This window comes from Canis lupus, chromosome 24 (genome assembly GCF_048164855.1).
Source record: "Canis lupus baileyi chromosome 24, mCanLup2.hap1, whole genome shotgun sequence".
NCBI lineage: Eukaryota > Metazoa > Chordata > Mammalia > Carnivora > Canidae > Canis > Canis lupus.
The window spans coordinates 30,609,308-30,633,851 of NC_132861.1; the positions used below are offsets into that span (position 1 = coordinate 30,609,308).

Sequence of the window (24,544 nt, forward strand, 5' to 3'; positions counted from 1 at the left end):
TTGCCAAAAGCTCAGATGATAGCATATTTTAGCAATATTTTTTAATCATGGCATGCACATTTTTTAGACACGATGCCATTGTACACTTAATAGACTATGCTGCAATGTAAATATAACTTTTACATGCATGAGGAAACAAAAAAAAAAAATTCATCTGACTTGCTCTACAGTGGCATTTACTTTATTGCAGGGTTCTGGAACCAAACCTGCAATGTCTGATGTGTGCAAGTATACAAAAAGAATGGGCTCAAGTCATAAATAATTTTAAATGATTAATTATCCTGGCAATCATAGAAATGTACATGTTAATAAGATACGATGACATTTTCCATGTATAAATCAGCAAAGAATTGTAAAATTATAATATATAGTGCTAACCAGGATCAAGGATAACACCCCCACACTCTGCTACTGGGAGTGAAAATTGGCACACCTTCCAGAACACAATTTGGCAGTAAGTAATAAAAGCCCTGAAACTGTGCCTACATTCTAACCCTATAATTCCACTTCCAGAAATTATTATTAAGAATCACAAATGAGAAAAAGAATTTAACTTCAAGAATATTCACACTAAAACATTACAAAGTATACCACTTAATAAAGTCCTGTACATCTCTCTATACGCTGGCAGCTACACAGTGAGGCAGGTACTCTTGCTTGTTTTAGTAGTAGGAAGGTAAACAGAAAAGTAATTTGCCATTTGTAACAGAAATCTTTAAAATGTTCAGCGATTTCACTTTCTAGGAATGTATTCCACGTGAACACAACTTTATTTTTAATAGCAAAAAGAATAATAAAAATTTAAATGTTCAAAATTAGAAGCATGGTTAAGTACAAAGTATGACAAAATCCATGTCATTCAAATGACTATTGAGCTGTCGATTAGCTTTCCAATCATTTAAAATAAAATTGGAAAATGTTCACAATATCACAGTAAGAAGAAAAACATAGATTCTACTATATGGGAGGGAGGGAGGGAGGGGGTAGAAAACACAGGCTTTTAAAAATAAGGTTTTCAGATGGATTTTGCTAAAGTATCTCCCTGGAGCAGTCAACTCGATGTGCAAGTGCCGGGAGTGTAAACTAATTTGTCTCAGGCTTCTGTGTCTCAAGAAAACAAGATTTTTATTTTATGCTATGAATGAGACAGAGAACTGATATAAAAGTGTGGTAAGTGATACATAAATCAGGTTTATGACTCAGGTATCCAACTGCAACCTTCATGGGTGAATTCAACTCAAGACTCCAGTTTTGCTGTCCCTCTCTCATTACTGTCTGATTCACTGGGTCCCCCAATTTCACAATTTCTTGTCCTTCTTCACTTGTATGCTCCTTATCCTTTTTTAACTCATAAATCAAAGGACTGAACTAAATGACCTCAAGGATCCTTTTAGATTCTTGGACCCCACTGGATTTACAACCGCCTGGAGCACAAGAAAGCACATACGTATCTATTTTACTGGGGGGATAAAATGTTACCAATACATCAACTCAGGGCAGCAAGGCTCTTCCCAAGACCTCCTTTTGTTTCACCTCCAAGATTTTAAAGCATAATGCTTTCTTTAAGGGCCTCCCCAAAGTTGTCCACTGGCTCCATTAATAACAGGGTCCTCATTAACTACTTTCTAAGCGACAGTGCTTTTTATATTTTACAGCTCCACTTCAGAGACAAAGTCATGCTGGGAAGAGTATGTCAAGGCTGGAAAAAAAAAAAAATCAGGATACAAAAAGATTTTGTTAGTCTGGAATATCCAAGCAGATGGAAATTTAATAGAGATAAAGGCAAAGTTCATCACTTAGACCCCAAAACTACATGGAAATGATGTGGCTTAACATCAGCCTACACATACATACAACACAGAGCTGTGACTTCAGTTGACTATAATTTCAGGAGTCAAGAATGTAGGACTGCTTGGGGAAAGAGAAACCTTATCATCTTGTTCTTCTGTTTTTTGTTTTTTTTTTAAACCTAGTGTCAAAATAGGAAAGAGTAAAGGTTACTCTCCACTCTGTAAGGTGACATTGTATGTTGACGACTATAAGCTGTGTTGTGTGCACTTTAAGAAGGGCATTAACAAAGTAAATGGAGGGCAGAAGACTAAGAAGCTGATGAGGGCATCTGTCAAATAAAAAACATTTGGGGACACTTGGGTGGCTCAGGTCATAATCTCAGGGTCCTGGGATCAAGTCCTATGTTGGGCTCCCTGCTCAGCGGGGAGTCTGCTTATCCCTCTCTCTCTGCTTCTCCCCTGCACTCATACACTCTCTCAAATAAATAAACAAAATCTTTTAAAAAGAAAAGAAACATTTGAAGGAAATGGAAATATTTAGCCTGTAGAATGGAAGATCTAGGAAAAGGCCAGAAATCTTAATAATGACAGAAGCCCTCAAAATGAAGTAAATGAATGAAGTCAGCAGGTAGAGACTTTAGCAAAATGGAAAGTATATTTAGCACCTAAAGGAGATTACTACTGATAGAAATATGAGCTCTGTATCACTGAATCTTTTTTTTTTTCTCAAGAAAAGCCAGAAAGAAATTTTTATGAGAAATTTCCCCATTTCTAAAAGTCCATTCTCAGGACGCCTGGGCAGCTCAATGGTTGAATGTCTGCCTTTGGCTCAGGTCATGATCCTGGGGTCCTGGGATCAAGTCCCACATAGGGCTCCCCATGGGGAACCTGCTTCTCCCTCTGCCTGTGTCTCTGCCTCTCTCCCTTTGTGCCTCTCATTAATAAATAAAAATCTTTAAAAGACCGTTCCCAATTTAAGTTTTTGCATAAACTGGGCAGCCAAATGATATGTGTGCTGGCCTCACTGACCCATGCACACAAGTCTGCAACTCTTGTCTTGGGAAAACATGATGGCTACCTTCCAACATCTGAAGAAATGTCATAGACTTGTTTTATGCTTCCCTAAAAAGTGACAATTACAGAGAGGCCAAGTGCACGTCAATAAAGAAAAAGAAAGCTAGTCTTTTTCTGCCCAGGAAGATTCATTTCATTGTGCACATTCAAATGGAGACAGGTCAGTAAGTAATACTGGCCAGTTCAAGAATTCTGCACTTACTACCACTGGCCTTGGTCAAATAACTAAACCTCCACACATCTCAGTTTTCCTTCCTACCTTCCTTCCCCGTCAAAAGAAGGAATAGTGTTAACATTTACCCTCCTATCTCTCAGAGCTACTGTAAAGATCAAAATCCATGTAACAAAAAAAGGAATATATGAAAGTACTGTATGATGGTATAGTAATAAGACATTATTGTAACCTGACATCATAAGGTATTTATGTATTTCTTTTATCATAAAAGCTAAGGATATATTCCCTAATTCATTTCTTATTCCTCCCACAGAATATCAAATATTCGTTGAAAAAATGTTTAAAAGGAAGTTGGAGAACAAGGGTAAAATGATATAAGAAGGTAGGATAACAGAGAAACAGTCACCAAAACAAACGTCCGGGATGTTAATCATTAATATCACTGACCAGTCTAAAAAGTATTGCACACAAATGGAAAAATATCCAAAAGTAATGACATGTGTATGAGGGGCCAATACACCTGGGCAGGCACTGGTAAACTACATCTGGCTGCCTGTTTTGTAAATAAAGTTACACTAGAACACAGCTCTGCTCATTCAGTTACGGATTTTATGTCCTATTGTATGTATTTATCATATATATATGTATCATGTGTATGCTGCTTCCACTCTACAAAAGCAAAGCTGAAGAACTGCAAAACCTAAAATAGTTATTATTTGACCCTTTACAGAAACAGTTTACTTACTTTCCTGTAAAAGTACTCTCAGGTTAAAAACCACACAGGTGACTAAACGCGGAGACATCATCCATCTTCCTATGGCTCTATCCCTGGGATTTTACTGGGTCATTTTGGTGCAGGTGAGTGAAAACCCACACTAAACATTATGGCCTGAATGTAGGGGAGGTAAATAATGTGCTAAATGGAGACTCCATATTCCTCTTATTCACTCAAGATCACAAAATTTTTAATACTGCTCCTCCCTTCCACCTAGTAACATCACCAAAGAGATATGAAAAATTCCCATTGTACAAGGAGTGTGGGACTGGTTCAGGCAGGAAAAGATTATGCTTATAGGTGAGCCCACCTCTGTCCCTCTTAAGTTCAACTTGCATGTGTCTGAACTCCACTATTTTCATGGAACATTCAAAAACGTGAAAAATCCTCTTTCCTCTTAGTTATCCTATCATTATAGGTTTTCAAAACCGTTACCAAAAACTAAGAGGGAATAAAAATAAAATGGAAATAAATATGCTAACAGAAGCTTTCTGATATAAACTTAATATTCAGCAGAAATAAGTGCAGTTTTAGGACTTTATGAAAGATCCATATTCCTTGCCTCACTCTGAAGTTACTATGTGCAATCACTCAAATCTCTACCAACAATGGATCTAGAGGGATCTTCCTTTTCCTAATATCTGACTCTACTTCTATTTCAGGCAGTATTTACAACCCTCCTCCAGGGGACTATTTGCCAGTCTCACCTCAGATAGGGCACACACACACACACACACACCTCTGCCACCACCTCACTCCTGTACCACCCTTCAATGACTTTCCACTCAACAGCTAGCCTAGTGACCTGAGGGAAAGGGCACGTCCTTATCGAATCCCCACATTCTTCTGATGGCTTCCAACCATCCTTTGAACCTTCCACCACGTCCTAGAAGTCCACTACTCAGTTAACCCGTGACTCATTGCTCTCTAACCTGTTCACGTATAGTCTTTTTACTCATAGGTTAAAACTCTGAGGTCTAATCATTAGGATATTCCAACTGCATGCCACACATTTAATGCCAGTTTTTTCCCTAGAAAACAGAGAGAAATATGAAGGAATGAAGACAGGCTCTTGTCAATCATTTGGTTAGCAGTCATGCCCCCTGACAGCACATTTTCAGATATTAATAAATGTTTCAAGATTCTGACAATTCACAATTCTAATTCTTCTCTAGAAAGCGTTTACGCTGGTTTCTCACAAACTTATGAGTACTTATGATTCCTCAAACTCCCACAGAGATGGAAGATCAGGAAATTCCTACAGGATATGGTATTTTTAACTCACCAATAAGAGTTTTAGAAGATAGTCTTTCTTTCATCAGGAAATACTTAAAAGTCCCCCTGCTGAATAAGTTGAGAATGCTTAGCTTCACCCAAGACTATCAAGGCCCCACAGGTTACTCCTATCCCAGGCGCTCCGGATATACTGTATAATAACTGGACAGAGTGCAAGACTAATCATTGATCAAAACAGGGAAAAACGCAGATAGTCTCCATGACTGCAACACACAAAGATCTTTTTAAAACAAAAGAAAACATGGGGAACCCAGCCTTCAAAACTGAAGCTACCTAAATTAGAGGGAAAACAGAACAAAGTGGAAGAACTGCTAAAGACACCCCTTAAGTAAATCACACACGGGGCGCGGGGGCGGGGGGGGGGGGAGGCGTTGTTCTGCATTTCCTCCTTCTCCTCCTCCTCCATAGGAGTTAACTAATAGGACTTGATGAATCCCTTAGAATCTTTTAAAGGGAAAGAAGTACAGATCCACCAAATTCAAGTCTTTTGAGAGCTACAGATATACAAAGAGGAACTGAATCACTGGCTCAGCGTGGAGAAGAGACAGACACTATGTGCAGTCTGGCAGCCCAGCCTGATCTTCAAAGGGCTCGGGATTTGTACTGTCCCCTGCAGCGCACGGGGTCGGGTCACCGGGCTAAGATTTCAGCAGTGTAGACGTGCACTCCGCGGCCCCTCTCCTGCCCGGGCAGCGCTAGGCCGGCCCATCGCTACGGAGCCGGGCCTGGGCGCAAGAGCGCCAGATGCAGAGAACAGCGGCACCTGGACCCTCGGACAGGAAGTGGCTATTATTCTGACTGCGGGCTTATGATCAAAGGAGGTGAACCCCGTGGAAAGAGCCAAAGGAGGAGCAGCTGCAGGCGACCGTGTCTGAACGCGGCGCAAAGCAGATGGTGGTAGTGTGTGCAGGGGGGGCGGGGGGGGCGGGGGGGACAGGGGAAGGGGGGCAGACCCGGGCCGCCCCTTCGTCGACGGAAGATGCTCTTACACAAACAGCTGGACAAACACTGGGGGAAAGGCAGGGTGGAGGGCTGAGGGAGCGGGAGAGGCTGCACAGCTGAAGCCGAGCTTCCAGAAAAGAGGCAGGGGTGGGCATCCCAAACTGAGGCTACGAGGGGCGCCGGGGCGAAGGGAGGGTCGAGGGGAGAGCCCCCCGGAGCCGGGCTACTTCCTCGCTGGCGGCTAAGGCCCCGGGGTGCTCCCCCAGGCCCCCGAGACGGCTGGGAAGGCCTACGCCGAGGCTGCACGCCCCCGCCGCGCAGGGCGCAGCCTGCCCCGGGCTCCTGCGGCCCCAGCGCTGCCGGACCAGGTCCCGCCCGCTGCCCGGCCCCGCTCCAGCCCCGCGATCCCTACCGCGAGCGCTTCTAGGCCGCCGCCCCCGGCTGCTCGCGGCCCCCGCCGCCGCCGCCGCCGCCGCTTCGGTCGCCAGGAGTCCGACCCGCTTCCAGTTCAGGGACGAGCCGCCGCCGCCCGCCCGCAACTCGGGGACCCGAGAACCGCTCCTGCCGCCGGCCGCCCGCCCTCCAGGCCGCGCCGGATCCTCCGCTCCCCCTGCCGGCGAGCAGCCATTTCCGACAAGCGACTGCGGAACTTGCCGAAGTGCGCCGGGCCGGAAATGGCCGGAAACGGCCGAACCCGGGCGCTCGCGAGCCGAGCGGCGCTCGGGACTTTCCGGACGGCGCTCGCAGGGCCGCCGAGGCGTCGGGCTCCGCCAGCGGGGTCACCGGAGTCCGGGAGCCGCGGCGGCGGCGGCGGCCACGCCGGGGATTGTGGGAAACGCTCGGCCAAGCGAGGGCGAGGGCGAGGGCGAGGGCGAGGGCGGCCCGCCCGGCAGCCGGGACGAGGGACGCGGCGAGCCCGAGCCCGAGCCCGAGCCTAAGCCCTCGCAGCGGCGCCCTGCAGATGCCCCTCGCCCTTTGGAGACCCCTACCTAGGACTGCGGGCCCCACTGCAGGAGCCCCAGCCGCTTGGAGCCGGCCGGCGGAAATTTAAATGCAAAAATAAATCCGTATCGGTGGAAAAGGCCTTTCTAAATGAGCAGACGGTCGCCAGCAATGGTCTGAAACACTTTGAATATTTAGCAACAAAGAAAAGGCCGGGCAGCTTGGATGGTTAACGAAAACAACAACAACAACAACAACCCACCTTTACAAAAACAATGACTTAATGCAGTCCAGTGGCAAGAGCAACCAAAACTAGGAGGAGGGGGGAGAGCAATACCGTTTGAAATACTTGAAATATTGGCTCTTAAGAGCCAATCCCTGTGAACCCAAGAGTGCCAGATTCTACAGTCCTAAGAGATACTCCCACACCTGCAAAGTCAGGACAAGAGTTTTTGGGTAACTGAAACAATGGAGTGGGCGAAGGAAGGAACTCTACCAATCCTGAAAGCCACACCTGATCGTTATTGTTAACTCAAGAATGAGCTTTTTTTTTTTTTTTTTTTTTTTTTTAAGATTGTATTTATTCATGAGAGAGGCAGAGGGAGAAGTAGCAGGCTGCCTCCCTGCGGGAACCCGATGCGGAGCTCGATCCCAGGACCCCGGGATCATGCCCTGAGCCAAAGGCAGTCGCTCAACCCACTGAGCCACCCGGGTGCCCCGCGAATGAGTTTAAACCACTATTTAAAATCTATAAATGCAAAAAAAAAAAAAAAAAAAATCTATAAATGCAATAGAATCTAAGATCAAATTTGCTTCAACATTTTTTTTAAACATGTGTTTAAAAAAATAAAAAATAAAAATAAACATGTGTTAAATCCCCAGAGGGCAGGGCTTCTTCTCCAGGGTTTCCCAAGTAGGGAACCCAACACACACCAGAACCTGGAGAAGCTGGGGAAGGCCAGAGGGCGGCTGCTATTCCTACACATGGGAGGTCTAGTACTCTACCCGGATTGCAGCCCCTGAGACAGCTCTACAGCTGCCATATCCCATCCACACACTGTTCTTGGTGGAGACCAGGCCCACGCTCTAGCTAGGAGGCCGAGAAAATCCTGAAGATTGATTAGTTTCCCAGAGGGAAGTTTGAGCTCAGGATTCCATCTGCAAAACAAAACTAAAAACCCTAGCAAACTGTTTTCCAGAACACACTCTTCATCTCTCCAAACCCATCTCCTCTTTCTGATCCTCCTTTTTCTTCTTTCCTGACTCCTCCTTACTCACCCCTATTTCCATTTCTTCTCATACCCCACTGTTTCCCTCACCTTTATTCCTTTATTGTAATAGTATATCACCATGAACAAATATTCAAAGTCCTACCACCATCGCATATGTACAAAAACCTAACTTTTACCAATGTGTTCAGGAAAAGGGGGGAAGCAAATTTTTAAAAAATCAGAAGCATTCCAGGAAATGAAAATAAAGAAAACTGTTGCCCAACTATCCTGAATAATCTAAAGTTGTCTTTTTTCCTTTCTCTCTCTCTCTCTTTTTAAACAGTTCATCTTCTTGGCTCTCCTCCAGAGATCTGTGGCAGCAGGCACAAGTCTGGCAGTGTGGGAGGAGACACACAGAAGCCCAGAAGCTACGGTAAGAATTACCAGGTATTGGTTCATCTCCTCACTGACAAGAGAGGACCTGCAGAAGCTGCTACCTGGAGGACTCAGCCTAAATGTCTTCTCACACATCTGAGTGACTTAACACATTGTTGCCCCTATGGGTGATTTATTTGATGCTTAGGATAGTCAAGCTTTAGGAAGAAAAAGGATACCCAACCAAAATTTGGTATTTCCTTGACTTCACTGGAGCCCTGGGTGCTACCTCTCTTCCTTTGGATCTTTTGAGCCTGTCCTCTCTCACTTCTTCTTCCCCTCGAAGAGTTGTAGCCTCAGCCTCTTCCTCTGGCTCCTGTTCCTTCTCCTGACTCTTAAGAGTTCATTCAGTTCCTGAAAAGATATGACAAGCTACTTTCTGATTCCTCTCCACACATGCTTTATTGCCAATGTCAATCAGCTCCTTTGCATCATATGCACCTCTGAGCAGATTCCTCCCTGCGGCACTCCAGTCCCTGTCTTCAGGCTGCACTCCAGACATCAGCACATCATCATCCTATTAATGCATGTTTTATGAATACTTACTTGCAAAGCAATAAGCTAACCCCTTTGTAGGCATTGTCTCATTTTAATCCTTACAAGGAGATATCAGTGTATACATGGCAAACTGAGACTTAAAGAAGCTAAATAAATAAGATGCCCAAGATCACAGAGTGGGACACAAGGTACAGATGGAACTCCAAGTCCTCTGAACTCCAGAGCCAGTATTCTTGACCAGAACAATCTGTCTCACCAAACCTAATATATCCCACAGTGAACTCATCTTTACTCCTCCTCCTTTGCTTTCCTCAAATGTTCTTATTGATAATGGTGTTACCATTATCTTTGCTATCATAGAAACACAAAACCTGGTACCATCTTGACTTCTCTCTTCACCATCATTATCAAATCAATTTCTAAGACTAACACCTTCACCTATAGGATTTCTTCTGTCTCTTCTCTGCAGTCCCACACTTATTTCCCTGATCCAAGTCCTCATTACTCTTCTCTTGGGCTGTTGCCTTAACTCTGCAATTTCTGGCTTGGAAAATACAATCACATTCATAGTAGCTTTCCTCCGGAAAGAAAACCAAGACAACAGGGTATGCGGTGAAGCTAGTCTTCACTGATCTCTCCATATTGTGACCTTTCACAGCATTTATTGTCTCTACTTTGCATTTTGGAACTGAAAATAGTTTTGCATTGTTATTTAACTGTCATATATGCAGATCTTTATATTTTTCAAGGAAGTAGGGAAGAACAGAAACCAGTGTGCCTTTGGTACCAAATAGCAGGAACCCATGGATCTTCTCTCTAGAGCACAGTCATAGGGATGGACTTTGCAGTACCCAGTCTCCCTCCTTCCATTCCAGATATTAAATTCCTGGAAAAGAGACATGATTGTCCTGGCTTCAGTCCTGTGTTGACCCCTTGACCAATCAGCTTTGGCTAAGCAACAGGTCAGGCTTGTCTAAATACAACAATTAGAGCCTATAAATAGAGCATGTTCCCAGAAAAGGAAAAGACATACACCATTGTTCATTTGTTTATTCATTTATTCCACCAACAAATAGTTGAGCACCCTCTCAAAACACATACAGGGTTTTTTTTTTCATGTATGCAAAATGTTTAAAACATAACCCTACCCTCATACTAAGAAACGTACAACATAAAAAGAAATCACCAGATAAAAGGCATAACAATATTCACCTGTAAGAGACCATCAATTCAATTATATGTGATGGAAAATAATTCAGCAAACCCTGCACGAGCTTGTGGTGGTAAAAGTAATCAGCAGTAACGTGTCTGTGTTTAACAAAACAAATTCACAAAAAAAAAAAAAAAACAAAACAAAAAAAAACAAATTCACAACAGCACCATAAGGAAGACATAGAAACAGAAAACTACCTACATGTCCATCAGTGATAGACTAGATCAAGAAAATGTAGTGTATTTACCCAAATGAATACTTCACAGCAATGAGAATGCCCTACAAATACATACACTACTGATGAATCTCACAAGGTTAAACAAAAGAAGCTAGACACGAAAAAGTACATTGGGTTATAATTCCATTTATATAAAGTACAAAAACAGGAAAAACTACCCGTAAGGAGCAGTGATCAGACGGGAGCAAAAGGAGCTATGTGGGTGCTGGTCATGTTCTGTTTGATGAGCTGGCATGCTGGTCACATTGGTTATCAGCTTGTCAAAATTCATCAAGTTGTACACTTAGGTTATTGTCCTTTTCTGTATGTATATTCTCCTTCAATAAGATTTTTCAAATAAGTAATTCATGGTCAAAATAAGGAGCCTTTAAGTACCCTGGAACATTGTCACTATGAATAGTCTAGAGTTGTCAACTATTGCCACCCCACCCTCACCATTACACCACCTTTTTAGAGACCCTATGCCACTCTCAGCCTTTGGAAATAGCCACCATTCCTATCACAAGACCCCATGCCTTCCAGCCCCAGCTGATTGGACTTCTCATCTGGAAACTTGGGAGCAGGAGTCAGGTGGGAAGAGTGCTTCATCTAATAAATTAAATGTATTTGGTGGAAAGAATTTCTGGACATATGTACAGTAATAAGCCAAGAACAGTGAGGTCTGCAGAAAACAGAGTCAACATACAGAAGGAAGCACACAAACCTGTGAGAGATGGAGGGAGAAGCCTCAGAGGCTGCTCACTCTCCAGCTCTGGTCATATATCCCAGCGGTCACTGGGTATCCATGGGATTACTCACATAGACTTACTATGGAAAAAAAGGAAGAAAGAAAAGAAAATCTTACTTATTTAAGCTAGTGTGATTACATTTCTGTTTGTGGAATATATTATCTTATTTTGTCCTTTTAACAACCCTACATACTAAGTACCTTTATGATTATCATTTCACAGCTGAGAAAACTGAAGCCAGAGAGGTTATATAACTTGTCCAAATCACACACCTGATCAGTGGTGGTGCCAGGATTTGGACCCAAGTTGTCTTTGTCTGACTCTGGAGCCTGAAATCTTAACAGCTATAACTACACTGCAGTGCAAGAGAAATGCTGAAAATGGCAATGTGAATTATATGCTGCATTAATGGATTAAACAGAGGCATCTGATTCTGTTAAATGAGTCAAATGTAGAAATGATACAAAAAGATTGAAAGACTGGCTGCCTAAGAAGTTGGTATTTCTTTCTTTCGCAAGGGAATTATACTTTAAGTCGTAGATGTTAGAGAAATATAAAATGCACATAGTGTGACAGATTGTAGTAACAAGACTATGTTGTTATGCCAGGAAATTTATTTTATAGATTTCAGCAAAGAACTCCATTATAAGATCCCAGCTGATTACCTATTTTTCCCAAAATGTTAATATCCAGGAAAAAAGGGGTTTAGTCTTATGGAAAGAGAAATCGATAAAAGTTTAACTTAAAGTCTTAGGGAAAGAGGCGCTCGTGGTCACTCTCCATGATGATGGCTGCCAGACCCACAATCCACTCAGCAAGCCTTCTAGATCAATCACAGGCAAGCCACTGGGGACCCCCAGCAACCTTCAAAAGGTAGGATTCAGGAATTATCCGTGAATTTAAGTCAGATAAGAACTTGTTCTATCTGTAAAGCTTTGATTTTAAAGGAAAGTGCTGACAGCCACTATTCAAGATCTTTTCTATATATAAATGATTGAGCAATTTTGTGGCTTATAATTAGAACAATGGATGACAATTTCTAGATTGGAGTTTCAAGGTTACTCTTTTTTCTTTGGTCCATCAATGCCAAAAAGACAAAAGGTCATCTTCTGAGGCTCCATGGGTAGCACTCATTAGCCTGCTAAGTGGCTCGCTCTGAAAGTCCTGGCTTTGATGTTAGCTTTTAAGAGAGGCTGTTTTTTATCTGGCAAAATGTGGAATAGTTTTGGATGGTTTGCAAATAATTCGTAGTAAGAACACTGAATTAACATCACCTCTAAAACAAAACACATTACTGTCAAAAAAAAAAAAAAAAAAGGATTTGTTAACTCCTTGCTTCATGTCATTGTACTTGCTATCTTGCACGTGGCTGTGAAAAAGAAATTTTGTACTAGTTTCACATTCATTAGGAAGCTTAACCTGGTTCAAACCTGTTACCTACATAAGACATGTAATCTGTAATGACCAGTTAACATTCTAAAAATTAATTGTCCCTAAAATATAATGTATCTGTCTCTAAGGTCCCTCCTTCCTTCAAGTGCTGTCTCTCCTGTGACTTTTTATTCTCTCCCCCACCATCTCAGCATAGCTTTGCAGGGGCACTCATGTTTGACGATCAGTAGATATCAAATTGCCATCAAAATTTCCTAAGTTTGCTCCTGGAAGTTCCAAATAATGATACATATGTTCCCCTGAGGCAAAAATACAGGCACCTAACATTTACCCTGAATTATGCCAGTGAGTAGCAAAAATGTGCTCAGTTAGACACAACATGCCACAACATGGCATGTCTGAGTGTTTGTAGAATTTAGCATAATGAGAGTTGTAACCAGAAAAAAAGAAGAAAAACTAGGGAGAGCATTGATGGCTGAGTTTCAATGTCATACTGTATGCAGTTCTATGACTTCAGTATTATCCTTCACCAAAAAAAAGCTACCCAAGATTCAAAAAAATCAAATGCTTGCTACTTCCACTTAAAAATGCCTCAAATAAACAAGGCATTCCAACTGAAAATCAGCAAAATGTCATAGAAGTACTTAGAGAACATCAGCTAATTTCTTAGTTAACCAATATGGCTATAAAATCACAATTGGAAGCATATTTTTTTTCCCTAGAAGCATAATTTGTAAAAGCAATAATGCTAAAAAAAACTTTTTAAAGCTTTAAAAATATATATAACTTAGTCATAACATGAAGTTCATGTACATTTGGAAAAAAAAAAAAAGTTTCTGCCAAACAGATTATCAAGAAGAAAATGTGTAGGCTAAACCAATTCATGAATGTTTACAGTAAGATTTTTTTTTAAGATTTTATTTATTTTTATTCATGAGAGACACACACACACACACAGAGGCAGAGACAGAGGCAGGCTCCATGCAGGGACCCCGACACAGGACTCGATCCCGGGACCCCAGGATCACGCCCTGGGCCGAAGGGAGGCGCTAAACTGCTGAGCCACCCAGGCTGCCCTACAGTAAGATTTTATTATAGAGAAAGTTTTTCACTATTTTCCTAAATATTGCTCAAGTTTAATTTTCAACTGAAGTGAGAAGAGCATGATTCTAGTGGGACCTAGTCAGTGCCAGGACAAGTGAATCATTGATCTCTTCCTCATTCCACACCTTCAGCCTTGCAAACACTGTACCATAGGTGAAAAATGAAACCAAATGAAAATGTGACATTTCTACAAATCCAATTCTGGGGGGAGAAAAATCCAAAGTTTACCTCAAATGGATAGTGTCAGATATTTCATCTTTTAAAATATATTTTAAAGTGACCTCTACACCCAACATAGGCTTGAACCCACAATCCAGAGATCAAGAGTCTCATGCTCTACCAACTGAACGTCAGCATCCCCAGATAGTCCATCTTCTGTAATAAGGGACACACATAATAACATGGTGTGGGTTATAAAGGAATGCATATCTATAAAATGAAGAGGTGATTATTTATAAAAAGGATGAATGAAATAAGTGATGCAAATAATCCAAAAATATATTAACCATATGTAAAATATACTAAATATGAAAATACTTTAAAAGTTCAAACATCATGCATTTGTATTACTTTTATGTACATTTAAATATGCTGCAATGATGTTCAATTTTTTTATATTTCATCTTTAAATAATAAACATCTAAATATTAGTAGGAACACAAATAGCAAAAAAACACAAAGACCGATGAATATTTGCCAGTTCTGTCGTGCCTTTCCAGTTGACAAGCATAATTTTATAAAATTGCTATCTTTATGTATCAACCATTTCAATTCCTTGTTGCACTTACTTTGAATGGATTACTGCATGTTTCTCCATGATTTTCATACTTATCTCTAAAGGTACTAGAACATTTCAAGTCTGTCCTCAGTAGCTTCTGACTGACAGTCTGTGGGCCGAGATAGGATGAAACTTTGTCAGTCCACAGTTAAATGAGAAAAACAAAGGCAAGTTATCAAGCTTTTAATAAAGCTAAATATTCAATTTAAAGATTGTCCTTTATTTTGAGATGATGTCCTTTCCCCTTTCTTATGTTAAAATTCCTTTTTATAGGGACACCTAGGTGGCTCAGTGGTTGAGCATCTGCCTTTGGCTCAGGTCGTGATCCTGAGGTCCTGGGATCAAGTCCCACTCCTGTGGGAGCCTGCCTCTCCCTCTGCCTATGTCTCTGCCTCTCTCTCTGTGTCTCTCATGAATAAATAAAATCTTTTTTAAAATTCCTTTTTATAAAATTAAAGTGATGATAAATGGCAGCTTTTTAAAAATCTTCCCTACATGACAAAATACTGAGACATATTTATTTTGGTGCCACCACCACCGCCACCAAATATTTGTTATTTTACGAGTCCATTAAATCCAGAAGTCAGCTAACCTTCTAACTACACCCCCTTCATGGCATTTTAAGGTATGAACTCACATAGACACATACACACACACACACACACACACAATCTTTCTTGGAAAGACTCCTGTGGTAATCAGCATCCAAAATGTCCCCATTGATCTCACCCCTAGGATTCATACTCTCGTGTAGTCCCCTTCCACACTGTACCACAGATGATCTATGTGACCAACAGAACACTGCAGAAGTGATGGTAGGTCATTCATGAGATTAAGTTATAGAAGGCATTTCAGCTGGTGGTTTTCTTTCTTTAATCACTCACTCTAAAAGAAGCTGGATGCCATGTCATGAGCAACACTGTAGAGAGATCCATGTGGTGAAGAACTGAAACTTCTGCCAGCAAACATGTGAGTGGGATTGGGAGCAGATGCTCCAGCCCCAGTCTGGTCTTCAGATGATGTAGCCTATGAAAGATCCTGAGCCAGAACCACCCAGCTAAGTTGCTCCTGAATTCTTGACCTGCAGAGACTGAGAGATAATAAGTAGTTGTATTTTAAATTACTACATTTGAGGTCATTTGTAATGGAATGTGACTAACGTGACTCCTTTTCCCTTTTTTAGCTGGAAGATGAACAGCTATCTAGCTCCAGAGCAATGCCGAAACTGCTGGGCATGTATGTATTCGTGCCAGTGGTAGGGGAGAGAAAGGATTAACAAGAACTGTGATCCCCATTATCCTGACTTTAGTTTACTTACACTGACTTTTCTTTCTCCATTGCCTTTTCTATCTTTCTTATATTGACCAGAGTACTCAGTAAACTGAATAATCCATCTCCAGCAAGGGAATCAATTCTACAGATCTGTAGGCTGAGTTTAAGGAATCATTTTATGTAAATATGGTATTTTATCATAGTTTCAAAACCTGGTAAATTTCTATTGACATAATCCCTCACCTTAGCTGTCAGATCTCTCCTAGACACATCCCTACCTCAAAAGAAGAGCATATCTCATATTCACTGAGAATATAGAAGCAACAGACATAATCCCTTTAAGTTCTCTCCTCCTACATTGAAACCATCTTTAAGTACTGAGGTGAAAAGATTATTATTTTAGCAGCCGATGCCAGAGTTCCTCTTAGGGAAAGAAAATGCCTTATTGAGGAAACTACCTTGATATGATACTTGGAGCATGGAAGAAGAAAGCTTGGCTTGTAATAAAACTGTGAAACAAGGAGATAGCTAAACAGATCTGCATTTTTAAAAAGAAGAAGAATGTGAAGACTGGAACAGGGCAAAGAGGAGGGGAAATGGGAGGAGTATAAGAAAAGATGGGGCTTAAATAATGGTGTGGGAGGTTGAAGTCTGGGGAGAGAGTTCCAGCGATGGGGGAGCTAAAAGCATGTTTAAAATAGAAATTTCTATTATTGGACTTCACATTATTTGTGTTGCTAAGGATATAAAATCCCTGAAGCCTTCAGTAATATCTGACACATGGAGAATGCCTGGGTGGCTCAGCAGTTGAGTCTGCCTTTGGCTCAGGGCATGATCCTGGAGCCCAGGGATCAAATCCCACATCAGGCTCCCTGCGAGGAGCATGCTTCTCCCTCTGCCTGTGTCTCTGCCTCTCTCTGTGTGTCTCTTATGAATAAATAAATAAAATCTTTAGTAAAAATCTGATACATGCACAAATCCCTATGTGAGTGATTTGAGGGAAATCAAGGAAAAAAGATGCAAAGGAGAGTGGTCTAAGTCCTACAGCTGGGTCAGCATGGAACCAAGGAAATGAAAACCAAGAACATGAAAACTGAATTACAAGTAAGCTGAAGAATTTAGTGGAAGCAGAAACTCTCAAAAGCCAAAGAAACCATCAGATGAACTTCCAGGAATTAACAAAGATCTTGGAACAGACACTGAACTTTCAAATGAAGTCCCAAAGCAGAATGGGATCTTAAGCCAATTTTACTTAAATCTAAAACAAAACAAAACTACTTTAGCTGACATCTGGGTCCATATTCATGGATTCTTCTCCAAGAAGAACTAGGCACTCCAAAACTAGGCACTCTTGTTTTTTAATGTGATCTGCTATATCCTTCCTTCCTGTGACCGTGCTCCATCAATTATTCTCTTTAATATATATAGTCAATATTCTCCTCACTATAGGGATTTCCCCCACTTCTTATACACAGGCTCAGGCCCAAACTACCACCATCTTACAACACCAGGTTTGAGCTCCAAAAGATTTAGATTTTGAATCTTTGATCTACTATTAGTGGTATAAACCTTGGACTTATTACTTAACCTCTCTATACTCTCTTGGCTACAATTTCCTCATCAGAAAATGGGGATAATAACAGTACATATCGAATAGGGGTATGGTAAGGATTAACCTGGATAGTGAGTGTAAATTGTAAGCCCAGTGTCTGGCAAATAGTAAGCCTTCTTATTTAACTGCTATTGTCATCATCATGCATCAGAATTCTCAAAAGAGTAATCTCTATGTTCACTCCTCTACCACCATTTACTCTGTAACATCCAGAAGGCTGGCTTCTGCCAAACTACTAAAATTGCTCTCATTATGGTAACCAGAGACTTCCTCTTTCGGTAATGCCAGTGAATCTTTTCAGACTTCCCTTTGGAATTCTTCTGCAGGACTTGGTAGTCCTCGTCACCCAGCTTCTTGAAATGGTCCAATCCTGGCTCCTCATCACATTGCTCTCTCACCACCCTTTCTCTTTCCTCCCACTGACCTTTCTTTCCTCATCACCTTTAAATGTAGATGTGCCAAGAATTCTGCCCTTAGTCATCTTCTATTCTTATTTAGCACTCACTAGGAGCATGTATTTGTGACTTTCACAGCCAAATCTCTACCCTGGGCCAAGATCCTTCTTCTGAACTCTTGAGCCAAACTGCACAGTAGGTATCTTTCCATAGGCGTTTCATAAACCCAGCCATCCAAACCACATTTACAGGTACTGTTAATGTAGTCATCATTTTCTCTGACCTCCCCAATTCTTTCCCTTCCCAGGGAGTCATTTTTATGATTAACACCAGCTGTGATCCTTCCTGTCTCCATTCCTTGTGACTTCACTGTAGTTCCGAGTGGGCTTTAGAGTCATATGGTCCTGGGTCCAAATATTAACTTCGATGGTTCTTGGCCAAATTACTTAACCTCTCTGATCTCAGGGCTTTGTGATAGTGAAATGAGACACTGCATGCAAAATGGCCAGCACACTACAGGACTTCAGCAAACATTCCCCTACACCCCTTTCTTCAGGTCTCTTCACCACCTGCTACAGTGCGTTATCTACCTATTTGGTCTCTTTTGCCCTTATCTCCTTCAAATTGCCCTAGAGTTAATCTTTCTAAAAAATAAATGTGATACTATCATCTCTTTGATTAAAAACCTTCAACATTTTCCTTTTTCCTATAGAACAAAGTCCAAATTCCTTAATATGATAAGTTCCAACTGGCTTTTTGGTCCCTTCTCCAGACCAGTTACTCAAAATATTGGCTGCTCACCAGCTAGTTCATGTACATACTGACTTAAATCTCTGCACATGTGGATCCTTCTGGCTATAATTCCCTTCCCACACCCAAATTCTTTTGTCTAACTTGGAAAGCTTCTTCATCTCCCTCAAGACCTACCTGAAAAGCTATCACTTATATGGTAACCAAAGCCCAGCCACCAAAAATAGAAATAAACAAGCTAAAAAGTTTCTACACAGCAAAAAAACAAACAAAACCACAAAAAACAAAAAAATAAACAAATAAACAACAACAACAAACCAATAAAATGAAAAAGCAATCTACAGATTAGGAGAAAATATTTGCAAACCATATATCTGATTAGAGTTAATACCAAAATATATGAAGAACTCCTACAACTCATTGGGAAAAAAAAACCCATTGAGCAACCCAATTAAAAAATGGAAAAATTCCTGAATAGACATTTTTCCAAAGATGATATACAAATGGTCAACAAGTACAAAAAAGGTGCTCAGCATCACTAATCATCAGGGAGATGCATATCAAAACCATAACAAAATATCACCTCATACTTGTTAGGATGACTATTATCAAAAAGATAAGAGATAACAAGTATTAGGATGTAGAGAAAAAGGAACCTCTGTACACTATTGGAATAGCAAATTTGGAAAACAGTAAGGAGATTTCCACCTCCCCTCCCCAAAATAACTATTCCTTAAACACAGTTCTACTGTGCCTTTTGGCCCAGGGTGTAATCCTGGAGTCCAGGGATCGAGTCCCACATCAGGCTCCCTGCATGGAACCTGCTTCTCCCTCTGCCTGTGTCTCTGCCTCTCTCTCTCTCTCTCTCTCTCTCTCTCTCTCCCCCTCTCTTTCTCTCTCTCATGAATAAATAAATAAATAGAATCTAAAAAAAAGAACAGAACTACTGGGGAATCTGGGTAGCTCAGTTGGTTAAATATCCAACTCTTGCTCTCAGTTCAGGTCTTGATCTCAGGGTTGTGGGTTCAAGCCCTGTACTGTGCTCCATGCTGGCTATGGAGCCTACTGTAAAGAAATTTAATTTAATTAAAAAACAGAACTACCATATGGTCCAGCAATCCCTGGTCTGGGTATATATCAAAAAAAAAGAAAAAGAAAAAGAAATCAGTATCTCAAAGAGATACCTGCACTCCCATGTTCACTGCAGCATTGTTCACAATAGCCAAGATAGGGAAAAAACTTAATTATCTATCGATGGACAAATCCATTAAAAAATAGTGATATACATAAGTGAACAATTGTATATGTGTCTATGTGCATGCATACACATATAAATAATAAAATATTATTCTGCCTTAAAAAAGAAAGAAATCCTACCATTTGTGACAACTTGGATGAACCTGAAGGACATTAAGCTGAGTGAAATAACCAGATGCAGAAAGAAAAAGACTGCATGACCTCACTTATATGTAGAATCTAAACAAGTTGAATACATAGAAACCGAGAGTAGAATGGTGGTTGCCAGGGGTGTTGGAGGTGGGGGAAATGGGAAGATGTTGGTCAAGGGTACAAAGTTGCAGTTATATAGGATGAATAAGTTTACAGATCTAATGTACAGCATAATGACTATAGTTTATAATACCGTATTGAATAGTGGAATTTTGCTAAGAGGTTAGATTTCAGGTGCTCTTACAACAACAACAAAAGAAAGGTAACTATTGGGGCAACCTGGGTGGCTCAGCGGTTTAGCGCAACCTTCAGCCCAGGAAGTGATCCTGGAGACCAGGGATCAAGTCCCATGTCGGGTTCCCTGCATGGAACCTGCTTCTCCCTCTGCCTGTGTCTCTGCCTCTCTCATGAATAAATAAATTAAAAAAAAAAAAAAGGTAACTATTTTTGGGTGAAGAAGTGGATTTGCTAATTAGCCCTGACTGCAGAAATCATTTCACTATGAATATACCTATAACATCATGTTATATACCTTAAATATAAAAATTTTGATTTAAAATAAACTGTCATTAAAAGGGTAACACCTATTCTTTACTGGTTCATATTTTAAAAAAACTCATACAATTATCTAGGAGTGGGTGGTTGGCTCAGTTGGTGGAGCATGTGACTCTTGATCTCAGGATCATCAGCCCCATAGGGCTTACTTTAAAAAACAAAACTGTTCTGTATACACATACACAATAAACACACACACACACACCAAACACACATAAAGGGAGACAGAGAGAGGGAGAAAGAATAAGTGTGGATGTAACACAATGTTAAAAATTGGTGAATCTGGGTAAGAATCATTTGGAATTTACAAAAAAGTTGCAGAACTCTATATAATTCTGGTTCATATGTAAGTTTGAAATTATTTCAAAAGAAAAAAGGAAGAAAGCATTAGGCAATCTAACCATGCGGTAACAATCAAACAAACCCAAGTTGAGGAACATTTCATCAAACAACTGGCCTAGATTCTAAAAATGTCAATGTCGTGAAAAAAAAAGAGGAAGCTGAGAGTGAAGGAGGGAAATGGGGGGGTGGGCTGAGGAAATGTTCAAGATCAAAGGAGACTAAAGAAACATGACAATTAAACGCAATGTGTAACCCTGGGCTGGATGTTAAATTAGAAAAAAAAAATACTATAAAACACATTATAGAAACAAGTGGTAAAATTTGAAAATGGATTCTTTATTATATAATAGTATTATGGTAATATTAAATTCCCTGAATTTAAAAATTGCACTGTATGAGTATGTAAGAGAATGTCCTTGTTCTTAAGAGATATATCCTGAGGGATGCCTGGGCAGCTCAGCAGTTAAGCATCTGCCTTCAGCTCAGGGCATGATCTTGGAGTCCTGGGATCGAGTCCCATATCAGGCTTCCTTCTTGCAGGAAGCCTGCTTCTCCCTCTGCCTGTGTCTCTGCCTCTTTCTCTGTGTCTCTCATGAGTAAATAAAAATTTTTTTAAAGAAGAGATATATCCTGAGGTATTTAGGGGCAAATGATGGTAATGTCTGCAACTTTAATTTGTTTCAGAAAAATTCAAAATAATAACTAAAACATGTGAATCTAGCGAAAGAGTACAGCAAAATGTAAACAACTGGTAAATCTGAGTTAATGTTTATCGCTCTTGCAAATTTTCTATAAGTTTGAATTTTTTTCAAAATAATGTTTTAAAAAAACTATTGCTTATGTAAAATCTTTCCCCACTCTCCCAGATAGAATTAATGCTGCCTCCTTTAAGCTACTATAGATGTGTCAATTTTTACTCTAAAATGCTTGGATTGGGTTGTAATTATTTAAGCATTTGTCTTATTCAATTAGATTGAGAGCTTCTTGGGGCAGGAACTTAAATTACCTTTTGAAATTTAATAATGGGAGAAATATTCTAATTCAGGGCAATTTTATTTGCTGGCATGGTGTTCGTAGAGTACTTTGACACTACAATTTGGGCTCATGGCAAAACACGGCTGGACATTCCTGAAATGAGAATGAGAACAGAGCATAGGAAAGTACTGGAGTTGATTTACAATGTACTGTTCTGTCCCTTTATGGAGACTTCTGCTGGCAAAGCTCAGTAGCCCTCTGGCCCTAAGCAGATACACAAGGGTGCTATATGTATGAGTGAGAGGTCCCATGAAAGCGGAGCCAAATTGCTCTTGATGCCTGGAATACAACCCCCCATATATCTGTCATCACTTGCAACACATGTGTAACAAGAGGGCAGCCCCATCCGCAGTTGGCCATAAGGCTAATTATAAAAACCCATGGATTAGAAGATCAAACTATTGAAGAGTGTAGGCAAAACCATGCCCCTCTCATCTCCCCATGCTTGCTTTGATCAAGAATATAGGCAACAGTGTTTTTCCATATACTAAGAAGATAGCTTCTATCCTTTCTGCCCACTTCCCTTACTTACTCAAGGAAGAAACAAATTACTTACATAATGGATGAGGCCATATACAGGGTCATTATACACTGACTACCTAAGCTCCTTTTGTGTTTCTCTTTCAGAGAGGTCTGCACCACAGGCCATGTGTTCTCTCCCCATGCAGTGGCGGGTAAAGCAGTTTCCAGTAACCTTGCCTATGTCCAGGGGGAAAGTTCAATTCCTGGAAGAAGAAATAAGAAGCCAGCTTTGGCCTCGGGTCCAAGCAACATTGTCCAAATGTGCTTTTGCAGCCAGAAAGATGATATTTCAGTCCCAGTTGATTTCTTCTAACTCTATCCTTCTGGTCCAGGACTTGAAAAACAAAGGGACATGAAGGGACTCTCTCAGAATCCCAACAATATTTTACTAATCTTTGAATCTCAGTGGTGGCTTATTCTATGACAAGCCCTCAATAAATTTTTGTTGTCTTGAACTCAGACAATGTGACGCGCACACAGGCATATAACTGCTCATAGCTATCATTGTGGTGGCGGTGGTGGTTGTGTTTTTTAATCATACAAAGTGATTTTTGAAGCTTTTCTGGTTTGTCTAAGGGCTCTGAGGCTATAAGGAAGCAGGCTTTCATTAGAAGAGAGAGCGAGCTGTGTCTTTGTGCTTCACTATGATTGCAATACCAGGGAGTGATAATCCCAGGGGAGCTGTCAAGCAGCCTGACAGCAATTCTAGCAAGAAGGTGGTAGAAACACAATTTTAGCAATAATGATCAAACATTTTTTTGAAATTTTCTTTTATCCTTGAAGTGCCTTGTGTTGGTGAAAGTCATTACTGATCATTCATCTGTAGCAAGTCATCCCTACGTATCTGTACACGGAAGTGACAGCACGGGGAGAATTCTGACAAAAGAGATGAAGGCTCCTAGGCATGGTGGGAGAGCCAGAAGGTAAGACGGAACAGCAGCTCGAGGAGGTAGGTGATAAAAACAAAACAGAGGAAGGAGAAGCCACAAGAAAGTCAGCTTACTTGAAGGGGCTTTGGTTTTTAAAGTGGACACAAAAGCCCATTAAGATGTTTACCGGGACCATCTCTGGTCCCTCCATCTTCTTTTGGTCCATTCCTCAATCTCATCCACAAATCACTGCCTTTCTGTCCACACTTTCCAACTTCTCCCTGTCTCCTTTACCTCAATCTATAAACAACCCCAAGGTTCTTACATCCCCAGAAGCCTCAAACTACCCTCCAGTGACCACTCTTTGCTACCTCATTATATATTCTAGAGCCACCCGCAGTGTGGCTTGGGACCAGCAGCATCGGCAGTGCACGGGAGTACGTTTGAGATGCAATCCTCCAGCCCACCCAGACCTACTGAATCACAATCTCCGTGGGTGGAGATCCAAGATTTTGTGCTTTAACATGCTCTCCAGGTGATTCAAGGCACACTCAATTTTGAAAAGTGCCTGCCACCTGTGGGCCATGTCTCTGCTTCCTCACCATTTTGGAACACCTTCCTCTGTCCCTTTAAAGTTAAATTCCCCAAGGCTCTGTCCTGGCCTCTTCTTTTCTTGAGCTGGATCCCTTCTCTATGTGATCTCAGCCACCCAAAGATTGATTTCATTGTTTGAGCACAGGTGTGCATAAATTTGAGAATTCCTCCATCCCTGGCCTCATCTTGGAGCCCCCCAGAAGGTCCAGTCACTTTCTGGGCCTTTCTACCAAAATGTTGCACAGGTTTCTAAACTTGATATGTCTAAAACAAACCCAGTATCTTCCCCTATACCCACTCTGCCTCTATTTTAACACACTGTGTTGTAGGGTAGCCCTGCCACCCACCTTGAACTCTTCAGCATCCTGTTTCCTCTCACCCACCCCTGCCCACCCCAACGTGGGGGAACCTCAGCTGAAGGCCTGAACAGAACAAAATGGGTTAGAGTGAACCCTTCCTTCCTGACTACCTTGAGCTGGGACATGGATCTTTTTCCTGACATCATCCCTTACATGATAACTTCTAACTTGGCCTCGCCTCCAAATGTATTTCCCATCC

At 41.2% G+C, this 24,544-nt stretch overlaps 1 protein-coding gene across 2 annotated transcripts in view; it reads right to left on the reverse strand.

The window, feature by feature from the left end:
* Positions 1–24,544, reverse strand: part of EXTL3 (exostosin like glycosyltransferase 3) — a 151,609-nt gene that overhangs the window by 91,426 nt on the left and 35,639 nt on the right. Inside the window, exon 1 of one of the 2 annotated variants that reach the window (XM_072796106.1) lies at positions 6,465–6,681. The exons of the other annotated variant lie outside the window; for it this stretch is intronic. The gene's annotated coding sequence lies outside the window, so the exon portion shown is untranslated. Of the gene's footprint in view, positions 1–6,464; positions 6,682–24,544 lie in introns of those variants that run through there. 2 annotated transcript variants of the gene reach the window in all.